The sequence below is a fragment of the Aotus nancymaae genome, unplaced genomic scaffold (assembly GCF_030222135.1).
Source record: "Aotus nancymaae isolate 86718 unplaced genomic scaffold, 86718_ANA_hifiasm-v0.15.2.pri h1tg000003l, whole genome shotgun sequence".
NCBI classification, from domain to species: Eukaryota; Metazoa; Chordata; class Mammalia; order Primates; family Aotidae; genus Aotus; species Aotus nancymaae.
This window is the reverse complement of record NW_026988414.1, coordinates 75975995-75990411: the sequence shown is the minus strand read 5'-3', so window position 1 is coordinate 75990411 and position 14417 is coordinate 75975995. Positions and strand designations below refer to the sequence as shown.

The 14417-nt window shown below is 45.5% G+C and overlaps 1 protein-coding gene across 1 annotated transcript in view; it reads left to right on the top strand.

The window, feature by feature from the left end:
• Nucleotides 1-2690: 2690 nt before the first annotated feature.
• The window catches only part of TMEM266 (transmembrane protein 266), a 140730-nt gene continuing 129003 nt past the window's right edge, over nucleotides 2691-14417 (top strand). The window contains exon 1 of the mRNA XM_021668237.2: nucleotides 2691-2747. The gene's annotated coding sequence lies outside the window, so the exon portion shown is untranslated. The remainder of the gene's footprint in view (nucleotides 2748-14417) is intronic.

Genomic DNA, 14417 nt, shown 5'->3' with positions numbered 1-14417 from the left:
AAAGGAGGCTCCAGAATCCGATTTTTTTTTTTTTCTAATCAGCTGAATTTATGACTCACAGAATCTGATTTTAAGTAAGTGTTCCCAAGTGAGTCTTATAAGCCAGGAAAGTTCAAGAATAATGCTCCAAGTGAAAGTGAGATCTGGGGCAGATCTTCACAGTTCCTCTAGACTGATTAGCCTCAAGAGCTAATCCTCCTCAGCTGTTAGGCCTTAGGGTATTTGAAAACAAGAGAAGGCCCAGTTTGAAGAATGCAGAATGGCGTCTTGTCCACACTTGATTTAAGTTTTCAATTAAAAAATGTTTCAAAGGGAGATTTTAGTTTGGGGAGGTGCTGTGAAGTAGGACATCACCAGGGGGCAGCATAGAGTTGACAAGTTATACGTGTGGGGGTTTTTGACTTCACTACAACCTGAAAGGGTTGCACCTATAGTTTCCATGAACTCAGATTACTCAAAAAAGAAGAAAATCTAGAACACTTAAAAGACATAAGTAAACGTTATTAGCGTGTCATTTTCAATAGAAGGTGTTTATAAATAGCCATTGCAGAAAAAATGTTCCCTTGAAGTAGCATGAACATGAATTCAAAAAAATTTTATTAGAATACAAAGATTCCTGGTAGAAATTTCAAATGGTCTTCAAATTTCTCTCAGCAAGTTTCAAAATACTTGTTGTAGTCTAAGAGTTAATTAGCGTTATAACTGGATGCTTCTAAATGGTTTAAATCAAATCTTAAGTAGAGCTCTACTAAGGGGGAAAACGGAGGGGATGACAATTTGGACAAGTGATGCCAAAGCTTCTTCTAAATAAAGTGTAGTAGTTAAAATGCGGTCACCGACTGACAGAAAACTATAGCTCTACTTCCATGAATCCTCCATTAATTTTTCTTAACCCATCTCCATTTTCTCTTTTCTAGTCCACATTTGTTCCGCCTAGAAATGTAGAAAAAATCCTTTGGCAATCCAAATAGCTTCTACAAGTATCACCTCCAAGTGTTTTTTTCCTCTGAAATTCCACCATTAGAGAAGGAAATGCTGAAAGGCGAGGGAGGATCTGAAGAAATTACATTTTTTTTCCAGTTCGCCAAAAGTAGATACTCCCTGTATAGATATTCCCGTATAATCCAAGGAATGTGTAATCCAAGACCCTGGGGCAATTCCTTGAGGTGGTTTTGAAGTCCTTCAACTTGACCATTTCGATTATTTCCAAGCTAAAAAAGCTACGGCAGGAAGAAAAGACAAAGGACATTTCCGGGAGGCCAAGTGGACCTAACCGAATAAAAACACTTTAGAAGATGTACAAGAATAAAAAATCAAGGCTATCTGCAGAGCCAAAAGTCATTCTGAAACTTCGTGTCTTAGAAAGAAGGGTTTCCCATTTTTTCAAATATTTTAACATAAAAATGGCAACACCCTATAGGAAAATGGCTATGATTTTTAGCAAGAATCGGTGGAGAAGGCAAACGATAATAAGCTACTGTGAATCCAGAAGCTGCTTAAATGGCCTGATTCACAGCAGCCCTTGCAGACATTGATTAGAGTTGTACGCATTATGCGTGAGAATTTTTCTTTTTTCTTTTTTAATTGCGTTTTAGGTTTGGGGGTACATGTGAAGAACATGCAAGATTGTTGCATAGGTGCACTAAGGATTTTTCTTTAACGACAGAGAATATCTGTGGGTGCATCCAGATTGCTCAGTGGCTCCCCTTAACCCACCCGCTAACTGGGAACCATGGCCCTAGGACGAGCTTCTCCACCGTAGCGATGCTGCCTCCAAGGGGCGCAATGTTACTCTTTTTATGCATCAAGCACAGACACACACATACAGCACAGACGCAGGTCGACAGCGTATCTGCGGTACTGGAATTTCATGAGGAAGGAGACGGGGGGCGTGTAAAAAGCCTTTCTAAGAGTGAGATTATGAAACAGGGAAAAGGAGAAACACGGTCCTACAAGGGTCCTGAGCAAAGGCCATGAAATGAATGTACTGACAGGGTATTTTTCTCCCAGGCAGCGGACTGAGAGTCGGGGGGCTCTGGCTGTGCCATGACTCCGGCCACACACAAAGACGCGTTTTTCCCCCGGTGGCCTCCAAGCTCAGGGGGCACTGCGTGCCGTCCGCTCCCTCACGGGGCGCCCAGCGCGGATGAAAGCGGGGGACTGGGAAAGAGCTGTGGAAACGGCAGAGCGCTGCGCCAAAGCGACGGGAGGTTCCCATTCTCAGCGGAACGAAATCCCCCGGGTCCTCCGCGCCCCGGAGCGGCGCCCTCGGCCTCCGCACTTGTTGCTTCCGCGCCCCGCCTGCCTCCCCCTCAGACCCACCCTTCGCGGCCCCCTCGCCTCTCCACACGCTCGTACTCGGGCTCCGACCCTGCCCCGCGACGCCCCACCTACGCCACGAAACCCGCGCTCTCCGTGGCAGGAGGCGGCCAAACACCCGACCCCTGCCCCGCTCGGGCCGCCAGCCCCTGCCTGCCGACGCCGCGGTTTCCTAGACAGCCGCGCCGCCGTTCCGCAGCCTCGGGAGCGCGCGCGCGCGCGGCCGGCGGGAGGCGAGGGCGCAGGCGCGGGCCCGGCCAAACAGCCAGCGCGAGACCGCGCGGGCGCGCCCCCGAGCGCGGTGGGCGGAGGGGCGGAGGGAGCGGCGGGGCCGCGAGGGGGCGGGGGGGCGGAGAGGGGAGCCCCGGGAGCGCGAGCCGCGGCCGGCGCCGCTGCAGAGCCGAGCGAATCCCGAGCCCGGGCAGCAGGTATGTGTCCTCGCAGCCGGCCGCGGCCGGAGCTTCCCCTACCTCACTGCCCAAGTCCTGTGGTCGGGGCGGGAGGGTGGGGGTGCCGGTCAAGGTTTGCAGGGTGCGTGCCCGGAAGGGCTGGGATCTTGCCGCTGACCTTCATCCCCCCTGGCCGGGGGAGCCAGGCGAGGGTGCGTGGGGCAGCCCAGGGCTTCAGCTCCAGCCTGGGGACCTGCTTCTTGTCACATGCTTCTTATTTATTTTTGCAAACTGCCCTGGTTCGGGTCCAGCTGCTGATGCTTTACCTCCCATTCTTTGCCTCCGTGTGCCATCTTGCATTTATTAATAAAACATGCAAGTCGGAGGGGGGGTTGCTGCTGGGGGGAATCCCATTGCAGTATGGCAAGCGAGCGCCTATTTTCGGTTTTCAGACGTGGTATAGAGGTGGAAATCCCACACCCTGGGGATTTGTGGCTTGGTTGGTCGTGACCACTTCCTAGTGGGCTTCCCCTGTTTGTCGGGAGGTGCCCCCGCGGCAGGATGGACTGTCTGGAAAGAATGGTGGGTTTTCACCGTCAGGCCAGAATCCCCTTCAGGGGACAGGTGCAAGCTAGGGCAGGCAGTTCCCTGCTTGCTAACTTGCCAGGGAGGCTTAAACCTTGAAAATTGTCTCCCTTGATAGCCGAGAAAGGCCTTTAACAGAATCTCTGGGACTTACATACTCAAACTCATTACAGTTTTGCATCTGAACATGACTAAAGCTAGCCACCTGTTGGAAGTCGGACCCCATGAAGCCCCCCATAATCTAGCTCACTAATCCCTGTTTCACAGTCACCAATACTGAGATAGCAATAGGCCCATATGGGTTCTTTCTATCCTCTTTAATGCTGCCTGGCTTTTGTTTCTTTTAAAATAAAACTACCTATGATTTGATGCCCTATATGTTAGAGGTTGAAATTATATGATTTGTTTATATTCCATACACCTATCACATCATATCCTAAAGACTGAATTTCTCTTCAGTGCATTTGTTTATTTCCCTGGCTTTTCACCTTGCTTTGAGCAACAGTGGGAAAAGTGGGATGTATATAACTGCTTACCTCCTCTCCCCACCCTAAAATATTATGATGAAAAGAATAGTAAGAGCTAGAAGCAAAAAATGAAAGTGGGGTATCACAAGATGTTGGGAGATGATAGCTGAACCGTAATTGCTTCTAAAATATGTCAGAGTGTCACATCTAATCACGAGAAGGACATGTTTCTTCAGTGTTCATATGTACCAGGTACTGAGCTAAAACTATTTGTATATGATCTCATTTAGTCCTCACAACAAACCTCTTATGCATGTTGAAGATGAACAAGCTAGGACTTAGAAAGGTTAAATAACTTGCCCAAGGTCACGCAGTCAGGGACAGGGTGAGGATTCAAACTCAGGCACATGGGAATACTAGAGGTGGGGAGCCCTGAGGGGGCTTTTAATCCAGGTGCGGTGCTGCTGCTCCGTGTACCTTTTCATTAAAATCAAGCTTATGCATGAGCACATTGGCTTGGGTCCGATTTTCCATTTCATAGATTCCACACCAACTCTGTGGCTTTCCAGTAAGAAAAGCTGTTGTTTCAGAATGGGTCAGTATGGAATTTTTTGAGGTGGCACTGAGCCTATAAAAAGTGGGGTCCAAGATGTGCTTCCATTTAATTCTCCCTTACAGGGAGTTAAGTTAAAGTTGTTTCCCTCCAGATTTAAACCTATAAAGCGTATGTGCATCAAGTAGAATGAATCACTCTCATTTTCCATGATCACATCCCACCCTACCCTTCTTGCTGCCTGCATACTGTCTTCTGGTCTCACTGCCAGTCATCAGAGCAACACTGCCTATCAAATTTGCCTGTGAATCTCTTAATGGGAGGAAGGAATCCATACCAGCTGCGGATCCTAATCCAGTCTCTCTACGATTGTAGCAATTATGCTTTCAAAGTTCTTGGAATCTGTGCATTCAGCTATGGATGTGTATTTAATCTTTTTTAAAGTACATTATTATAATGCAGTTATTGGATTTTGTTAGACATTCCTAGCAGTCCTCATGGACTTAGAAATTGCTGTAGTTGCATCAGTGAAAATTCACCCAGTGGGGCTAATAGCTTTTCTACTCAGGTCACATAGCTGAGATAGTGGAGAGAAAGGTATAGGTAATAGAAGGAATTATTTGGAAACTATATCCCATGCAAATTATAGCTTTTAATTATAAATTGGTGGATAATATTAAGTAGGAAGTATAAGACTATCTCTTTTAATTCTGTAAGTTCTGTTTTTTCCCTTGATCAATGTGATTGGTTTTAGAGCACCGTGATGTTACCTTTTTCATTACACTGTGTTCTTCTGAAACAGTATAGCAATTTGTACATAGCATTCTTATCTCATGGAAAACACTCCATTTGGGAAGGACACATTCCCTGGTGTTTACAGAAATGCTGAGACAGGATCTTTCTGTCTTGGGGATTTCCAGTCTACAATCAGATAAACTCAAGATGAGTCCTGATGTTACTGGGCAAGAAGCAGAAAACAAGAGATGTTGCTTGATTTCTGGGGAGGAAATGAGTTTTCCTATGGGGAGCATTACTATCTTCCTCAGTTGGGAATCTCATGATTGAAGAGTTTGAGAAACTGACTAGTCTGTCTTCCATTCAAGCAGGATTTCATTTAATGCAGAGCTGAGAAGGCTTTATGGTACAAAGGCCAATTCAGGAAATGTAAAAATGTTTCTGGACTACATTTTTATTTTGTTTCTCTTGAAATGTATATTTAAGCTGGGAAAGTCATATGGGCAACTATTAATGCTTAAGCATTATTTTTTTATTCCCTTCACCAGAGTTTTTTGGGAAAGTGGGGAAAGAGTAAAAGTTTTCCAAGCTATGAAACTCACAGGTCTTGTGGTGATTGATTATAACGAATATTTTAGTACATTGTTGAATAAGACACCAAGAACTGGGATATTTGTTTTCCTTGATTGACCTTGTAAGTTACTTCGTTGTGAAATGTGGTTTTTATCTTATAGTATTTCTTACTTTAGTATTCTTTAAAATGAGATTTTTTTTTCAGTTGTCGACAATCTTGAATCACAAAGAAGTTCACAGATTAATTTGAAGTACTTGATTTTCATCAGTCTCTCTTTCTCTGCTTGGCAGCCATAGTAAGGGTTTTCATTTTCTTTAGAAAGTAGTTCACTTTCCATCCCCTTTCAAACAGACCCAGTGGGAGTTCACACATGTTAACCAAGCATACTTATCCCAGGACCTTTTCCTGTGATCCAGGTCTCATCTGAGATCCTAAGGCTTCCTTTGGCCCTTTTTGCACTCAGTTTCCCCATAGAGAAGAAGTAAGAGTTGCATCACACCAAGTGGGCTTGGGTATAGGGTGGGATGGAAGCTACTCAGGACCAGGAGGTCAATTCTCCTGCACCAGCACCAGCCTATATTGTGATTTCGGCTTGCCAGTGTAATATGTGCTCATTGTAAAATGTTCAAACATTACAGAAATATAGAAGGTAGAAGCTTAGTGGTCCAACTTTTTGGTAATCTTACCCCTCAGCACTGACCACCACTAACAGTTTGGTGTAGATTCCTCCAGATATTTGAATGCCGAAACTAAAATATTCCTGTTTTCCAACAATACATAGATGTGTACCATTTTGCAGTTTGTTTTCTCGCACTTGGACCTGTTGGAAGCCCTTGAGTGGCATACTTTTAAACACCCTTTACTCAATTGCACTGGGAGCTAGATGAGAGGAGCCCTGTAACCGGGGGAAGAGGAGGGGAACTGATGCTTGGTGGGTAGGAACATGTCGCGTGCTGTGTCCTATGATAGGAAGTTTCACATTTCATATTGCAGTGACCACCCTTTGTGGTCAACTGTTTATAGATGAGAAGTAGGGGAGCCCAAGGTACATGACCTAAGGGCAGAGCTGAGATTTGAGCCCAGGTCAGCATAGCTCAAACTCTGGGCTTGTTCCCTTTTGCACTCTGACTGCAGGATGAGGCACTCTCTGCCCCATAGTTCTCTGGCCTCCCATTCTATTCTGCTCCATCCACATTGGCCTCCTTGCTGTTCCCCCTGCCCCAGGCCCTTAGCACTAAGGGTTCTGTCCCCTGGAATACTCTTCCCACAGATAACTTCGTGGTTTGCTCCCTCACGTCCTTTCAGCTTTGCTCAGAGTCTAACCCACTCCCGCAGGCCTCCTATTCCTCCTCCCTGTCTTGCTTTTATTCATAGCACCTCCTGGCGTACTATATTAATTAGTTGTTAAGTTTATTGCCCATCTCCCCCGTGGAATGAATGCTCCAAAGAGCAGGAGTCCTGTCTATTTTGTTCACTCCCCCAACCCTGGTACTGTGGAAAAAGAACCAACAAATCACTGTGGCATCCTTGAATCTTTCCAGCTTCCCACACTTTTGTTTTTGTTAGTCCTTACTGTTCTTTGTAGTGAGCAGTGAAACCTCTAACATGCAAAAGCTTTATGTTTTATTTGAGGGAATAGCAAGACAGTGGAGAAGAATCGGGAGAGATCTGTCTTACTCTTGAGCCAGTGTTGGGGAGAAAGGAACCTGTGAAGATGGGAAAAAGGTCACCTTAGGGTTGGGATGTATGATGAGACAGCAAAAGGTGCGTGGGGAGATGGCCTGTATGGGAGAAGAAATCTGTGTGGGTTCCCTTGTATTGGGGATGCATAATGTTTTTGAAGAACTTCCAAAGGAGACTCTGGATTCCTCCAGCCAGCCATCAACTGTCCCAGTCGCCTGAGTCACTAGAATGGAAAAGCAATCTATGGTCATTCCCACTGGCTGTTCACACAGACAGGTAAATCCTTGCACTGCCTGCATTAGCCTGTTGCATTTTTTTTTTTTTTTTGAGACAGAGTCTCGCTCTGTCGTCAGGTGCCAGGCTGGAGTGCAGTGGCACAAATTTGGCTCACTGCAACCTCTGCCTCCCAGGTTCAAGCAATTCTCCTGCCTCAGCCTCCTGAGTAGCTGGGAATATAGGTGCATGCCACCACACCCAGCTAATTTTTGTATTTTTAGTAGAGACGGGGTTTCACCATGTTGGCCAGGATGGTCTCGATCTCTTGACCTCATGATCCACCTGCCTCGGCCTCCCAAAGTGCTGGGATTAAAGGCATGAGCCACTGCACCCGGCCTAGCTTGTTTCATTTTTAGAACATTAAGTATCTGTTGGTATCATCCCTGTTTGAGCCAGGGCCTGAGAGCTCACTGCCAAAGCACTTACCCTGTACGTCTGAGAAGCGTCACTGCCTGAGATCTCTTTGGCTTAAGCAGTCTCTGGAAGGACTCTACATACATCCTTCATATGTCTATTGTTTGCAGTAGTTCTTGGGCGGCAGCAAAATCATAGGCACTTTGGGACTAATTCATCTGTAGAACACTTTAGAATGGACTACACGGGGATGCTAAAGGGAGTTCATGGTTATGGGAAGAAGCCTGGGAGAAACTGCTCCTCAGCCGCCGGGAGGCCTCCTCTCCTCCTCCTGGGTGGCTTTAATTGCTGCTCTAGGCTGTCTGAATTACCCGCCAGAAGAGGATTTCCCCTTCAAAAAACACAGCCTCCCTAAAACTGCTTTTGATTTGTAATAGGAACTACTTAGTAGCTAGGACGGAGGCTTGGTAACTCCTATTCCCAGAACTCATTAAAACAAGGAATTTTAATAAGTATTTTTGCCCTTTGCAGCCCAGGGTTTTAGAAGTCCAGGCAGCTGTTCTCCAGATTTCAGTGTCAAGCCATCACGCATGCAGTGCTTCTGCTTCTTTCCCTTGGCTCAAAACAGGTCTGAAGCAAGTTACTTTATCTATGATTCCTTCACACTGTCCCACCCTGGTTACACAATTGCCATTTTGCCCAGCCAATATAACGCATAAGGCTAATTAACCTTCCACCCATGACAGTTTCCTTTGAAATAGTCAGATCTTTGATGCAGGGCTTTTAGAAAACAATTTCTACGACACTTACTAATTCTCCTTTAACTATGACTCTTAAAATTTGTTAGCTTTGCCCATCAAAACAAAAGAACAAGGTAAAATATATTGCAATTCCTCAGTAAAGAAAAGGTTCTGGCTGAGTGCGGTGGCTTATGCCTGTAATCCGAGCACTTTGGGAGGCTGAGGCAAGTGGATCACCTGAGGTCAGGAGTTCGAGAACAGCCTGGCCAACATGATGAAACCCTGTCTCTACTTAAAAAAAAAAAAAAAAAAAAAAAATTAACTGGGCATGGTGGCAGGATAATCGCTTGAACCTGGGAGGCAGAGGTTGCAGTGAACCGAGATAGCACCATTGCATCCCAGCCTGGGCAACAAGAGGGAAACTCCATTTCAAAAAAAAAAAAAGAAAGAAGAGAAGAAAAGAAAAGAAAAGGTTCCACTGTTTTGGGACATAGTCTCAAAAGAAAAGCTTGAAAATTTCTCTCCCATCCCTCCCTGTCTTTTCACTGTCAGTTTCTACACAAGGCTTTATCTGCTGTCACTCCGCTTCTTGATAGCGTGCAGGGAGCTCCTGCCCTCACTGCTCTACTAAAACAGAGCTCTTAAAGGTCACCGGTGGGCCGGGCGCGGTGGCTCAAGCCTGTAATCCCAGCACTTTGGGAGGCCGAGGCGGGTGGATCACGAGGTCAAGAGATCGAGACCATCCTGGTCAACATGGTGAAACCCCGTCTCTACTAATACAAAAAAAAAAAAAAAAACTAGCTGGGCATGGTGGCGCGTGCCTGTAATCCCAGCTACTCAGGAGGCTGAGGCAGGAGAATTGCCTGAACCCAGGAGGCGGAGGTTGCAGTGAGCCGAGATCGCGCCATTGCACTCCAGCATGGGTAACGAGCGAAACTCCGTCTCAAAAAAAAAAAAAAAAAAAAAAAAAAAAAAAAAAAAAAAAAAAAAAAAGGTCACCGGTGATTGCCTAATATAAATCCAATGGCTGTTTCTCAGATTTCGTTCATGATGGCTCAGCAACATCTGACCCCGTTGACTTCCTCTACTCCTTGAAATGCTGTCTGTCGGCAGCTCCTTCCTAGCGGTGTCGGTGTCTATCTGGGTTCTCCTCTGCTGTCATCCTTCCTGTTCTATCAAGAGGCAGTCTGAAGTGGTTAAGAGTGTGGGCTTTGTCCATGTGTAAATCCTGGCTCTAGCACTTGCTAGAGTAGCTTTGAGTAAGTTATTTAATCCCCACACCTCAGTCTTCTCATCAGTAAAATGGGGAGAAGAAGAGTAGCTACGGCAGAGGATTAAATAGTATGCTTAGTAAAGGGTAAGTATCCAACAAATGCGATTTTTTTAATCATATAACTTCCTGTTATATGATAACATCCTGTAACTTCAGGATAAAACCCTAATGGCTCCCTCTGGCCATCAGGACCTCTAAGATTCCGCACACCCTTCCCAGTGTGCGTGCACTTCTGAGGCTTTGTCCCTTGCACTCCCTACTGAACCACCCTCACCCCTTCCTCTTCTGCCCCTCCTTCCCTGGCCTGAGGAGAGAAGAATGCTGAGGGCTACCCCTGCCCAGGAGGCAGCAAGCACAGCCTGCTTTGTAACAGAAGACAGCCTCCCTTGGGCACAGAGCCTATCTCCCTCAGACAGAGTATGAATTACTTAAGAACACCAGCTGTGATTTATACTTTTACAAAATATCTTCCTCAGCATTTAGCACTATAACTTTACACACAATGGGAATTTAACTCATATCTTTTAACTGCCAAAACATTATAGTTTTACTTGGCCCTTCCAAAATTTTTTTTCCTCCTAAATTGAAACCTGTATTGATCAGTCCTGGAGCCCATGTAAGCTTGATATGGGATAATTGAGTCAACTCCACAGGGAGAGTTACCCATGTCGGAACCTTTTTGGAATGAAGAAGGATATATAGAAATAATTAAAATAATGGGAGTACAAGGTATAATCATTTTTTTTTTTGCCCACCTGCAACTGTCTTGATCGAGTTATAAGGGAATAATAATTTAATGCTTTTAAAAAGTAGCTTGAAATCCTACCAACCTATAAAGCTGTTAGAAATTTTAAGAAGCGTTTAGGAGTTTTTTCTATACTCTATTCTCAGAGTAAAATGAGCTGTGAAGGTGTGAGCAGCAAATCTATCAGCCCTTCAGACCTTGCCGTAGGTCTCCTCCTGAGCCTCTGTGTTCTAGTCCTGCTTGCTTTCTCCTTCCTGCCCTGGTGAAGAGGACACTGAAGTTGGATAAAAATCAAAGGAAGGGTTGCCTACTTAAAAATATATATATATATTAACCCCTTTATTGGCATTGTGGGTTGGCATAGCAAAGACAGCCTAAGTTTTCATCAGCATCTGCTGTGTGTGTCCCTGGTGTCATGAAGACAGCTCTAGCTATGCTGACAGTAGAATGGCTTCCCACCTCCTAGCCCTGGAAGCCATTAAGGACCATGTGCTTTGCATCTTGAGATTCCGTAGCAGAGTTTTTCAACTTCAACACTGTTGACACATGGGGCCAGATAATTCTTTTTTGCAGGGGCTGTCCTGTGCATTGCAGGATATTTAGCAGCATCCCTGACCCTTACCCTCTAGATGCCAGTGGTACTACCACGACCACCCCCCACCCTCAGTGGTGACAGTCAATCACTGTCACCCCAGTGGTGACAACCCAAAGTGTCTCCAGAAATTGCCGAATGTCCCCTGGGGTGCAAAGTCACCCCCAGCTGAGAACCACTCTCCACAACTGGAGAGTGGTGAAAGGCCACAATTGCTCAGTAATCTTCATGGCTCTTAGAAAATTTAGCTGTAGACTTGTGTGATTTAAAACCCACCTCCAATTGACAGTTATCATTATGTTCTCTCTAAATGCAGTAGCAGAAATTGCATGCCATACCCAAAGGTTAAAAGTGACAGTTAAGGACATGCTTTCTGGAAAACTTTAAGGCTCCGACTTTGGGAGAGACCTGATTTGGCCAGTGATTACCTCTGGCTTGTTAATTGCGTTAGGGAAGGGAAAGTGTTTACACAGATGATCTCCAAACTGCTCCCTACGAATAGTCTAGAAATAAGCCTTGTGAAGTTTCTTGAATCAAGGAGGCAAGGTAGAATGACTAATTCCATGGACAACTGTATCTTCAGTGTTTCAGACTTGTGCCAACAGGTGGGAGGAACTCCAGAGATCATATCCAGTGCTATGGACTGAATTGCATCCCCTCCAAAAATATATATATATGTTGAAGCCCTAACCCCCAATGTGACTTATCAGGAGATAGGGTCTTTAGGAGATAATAAAGGATAAATGATGCCATAAGGGTGGGTCCCTAATCTGATAGTACTGCACCTTTATAAAAAGAGGAAGAAAGAGATATCTCTCTCCATGTGAGGACACAGTGAGAAGGTGGCTGTCTGCCAGCCAGGAAAAGAGCCCTTACCAGAACTTGACCATGGTGGCTTCCTGATCCAGGACCTCCAGCCTCCAGAACTGCAAGAAAATAACTTTCTGTTGTTTAAGCCACCCAATCTGTGATGTTCTGCTATGGCAACCTGCACTAACTAATGCATCCAGCATCCTCATTGTACAGATGAAGAAACTGGATGCAGACAGACTTGCAAGAGGTCAAGCTTCTAATCAGTGGCAGGGCTGGAACCTAGAGCCTGTGCTTCCTGATGCCTAATCCAGCGTGCATTCTCCTTCCCACACTTTCTCCAGTCACATGGTCCTCTTGCTTATCATCTCTAGAACCTACGCCACATCACTTCCATGAGCATCGGGTCCGTATGCTTGCCCCGCTTATCTCAGGATTGTTACAAGGATCAGTGGCACGGTAGAAAAAAGATAGTTCCTAAACTACAACATGTTTTGCAAATACGTCAGACTCAACTCAGATTCAGCCTAGTTAGCAGGAATCCATCAGCCTCTGGAAATTGTAAGTCTAGTCAAGTAGGTAGCTCTGTGAGGTCACACTAGGATAGCTTGACTCATAGGTAGGTTGGCTGTTGGCTTTAGGCAATAGATCAGAGGACAGAGAAGGCAGGAGGAGATAGGGCCTGGTTTGGTGATGGACCACCTCAATTGAGGTGAATGCTCTTCTCTTTGGTTGAGTTGTAAAAGCTGAGGTTGATATGAATTTGCATAGTAAGAGGAATGTTCGTCTTAAAGAGGACAGACCATTGGAGCTGGAGGAGGCCTTGAGAGCTTAAGGTACCAGCCAGAGTCTCTGGTGTTAAGCAACAGAAACATACCCTGATGGGCTGGGCATGGTGGCTCATACCTGTAATCCCAGCATTTGGGAGGCCAAGGTAGGCGGGTCGTCTGAGTTTGAGTTCAAGGAGTTTGAGATCAGCCTGGTCAACATGGTGAAACCCAGTCTCTACTAAATACAAAAATTTTTGCATAGCATGGTGATGCACACCTGTAGTCCCAGCTACTTGGGAGACTGAGGCAGGAGAATCACTTGAACCTGGGAGGTGTAGTTTACAGTGAGCCAAGATCATGCCACTGCACTCTAGCCTGGGCAACAGAGTGAGACTCTGTCTCAAAAAAAAAAAAAAAGAAAAAAAGAAAAAAGAAACCTACCCTGATGAACTTCAGCAGTAATGACAATATATAAACTATAAAATATTGTACGGTTGTAAATACCATTCTCAGCTCAACGTTTATTGCATTTTTGAATACTGTGCAACTTTTATTACATTTATTGAATATTCATAATATTGAAGTAGATCAGGAAGGAATATGTTTATCTGGGAGTAAGAAAATCAGAAAAACAGTGGCTTTTGTAGGTGGCTGTCTTATTTTCACTGTGTAATAAGTTTAGAGGCAGCAATCCAGGGCTTGTCCGGCTGCTCAGGGATGTCATCAGCGGCTGAGGTTCTATTTAGCATTTTGTTCAGGGTCATGGATGGCTGCTTCACCTCCAGGCATTTCATCTGTGTTCCAGTTAGAAGAAGGAGGAGGGGTGACGATGAAGCATGAAAGCCTTGCTCCTTCTAGCTCTTGCCTTCATATTGGAAAGGGGACTTATTTCTTTATTTTATTCATCAGAACTGTATCACATGACTCCTGAATGATAAGGAGTCTGGAAATTCAACTATTTTGCTTTCTGCCCTCTAGAATAGAGGGAGACAAGGAAGAAAGGAATTGAAATGGGCCTGTGAGCCAAGCATGTTTATGACAGAAGAACATGGCATTTCTGCGGAATCATAAGGTCTCAGAGAACCAGCTCAGAAAACAAGGGTGGCCAGCCACAGCTCGAGAGCTCTGGGCCACCCACTCCCAGTCGACACTGCCATACCTCTGGACTCGCTCCACCACAGCTGGGCTTTTGCGTTCTTACTAAGGATTCAAAGTTCTTTGCTGAGTCCAGGTCGCATTCCCATACTAGAACGACATGGCAAGGATAGGGAGAGAGACAGTATATCCCCTCCCACTTGGGCTTCTGTAATGGGGAAGAGGGGACCTTGCCAGCCACCTATCTTGATATATTCCTCCAAATACAGAGGGTCCTCCAATGCTAAGCCACCAATAATGACAAATATTTACCCTCCCGCTGTTTTACAGATGTGGAGTCTGAGGCTCAGAAAGAGGAGAGTGCTCAGTCAGTGCTACATAGTTGGTGAAGGACAGACTCGGGAGTTTGTCTTACCCTAACACGCTCAGTCTGGTTGGTCCCAGGGAAGCAGCCACT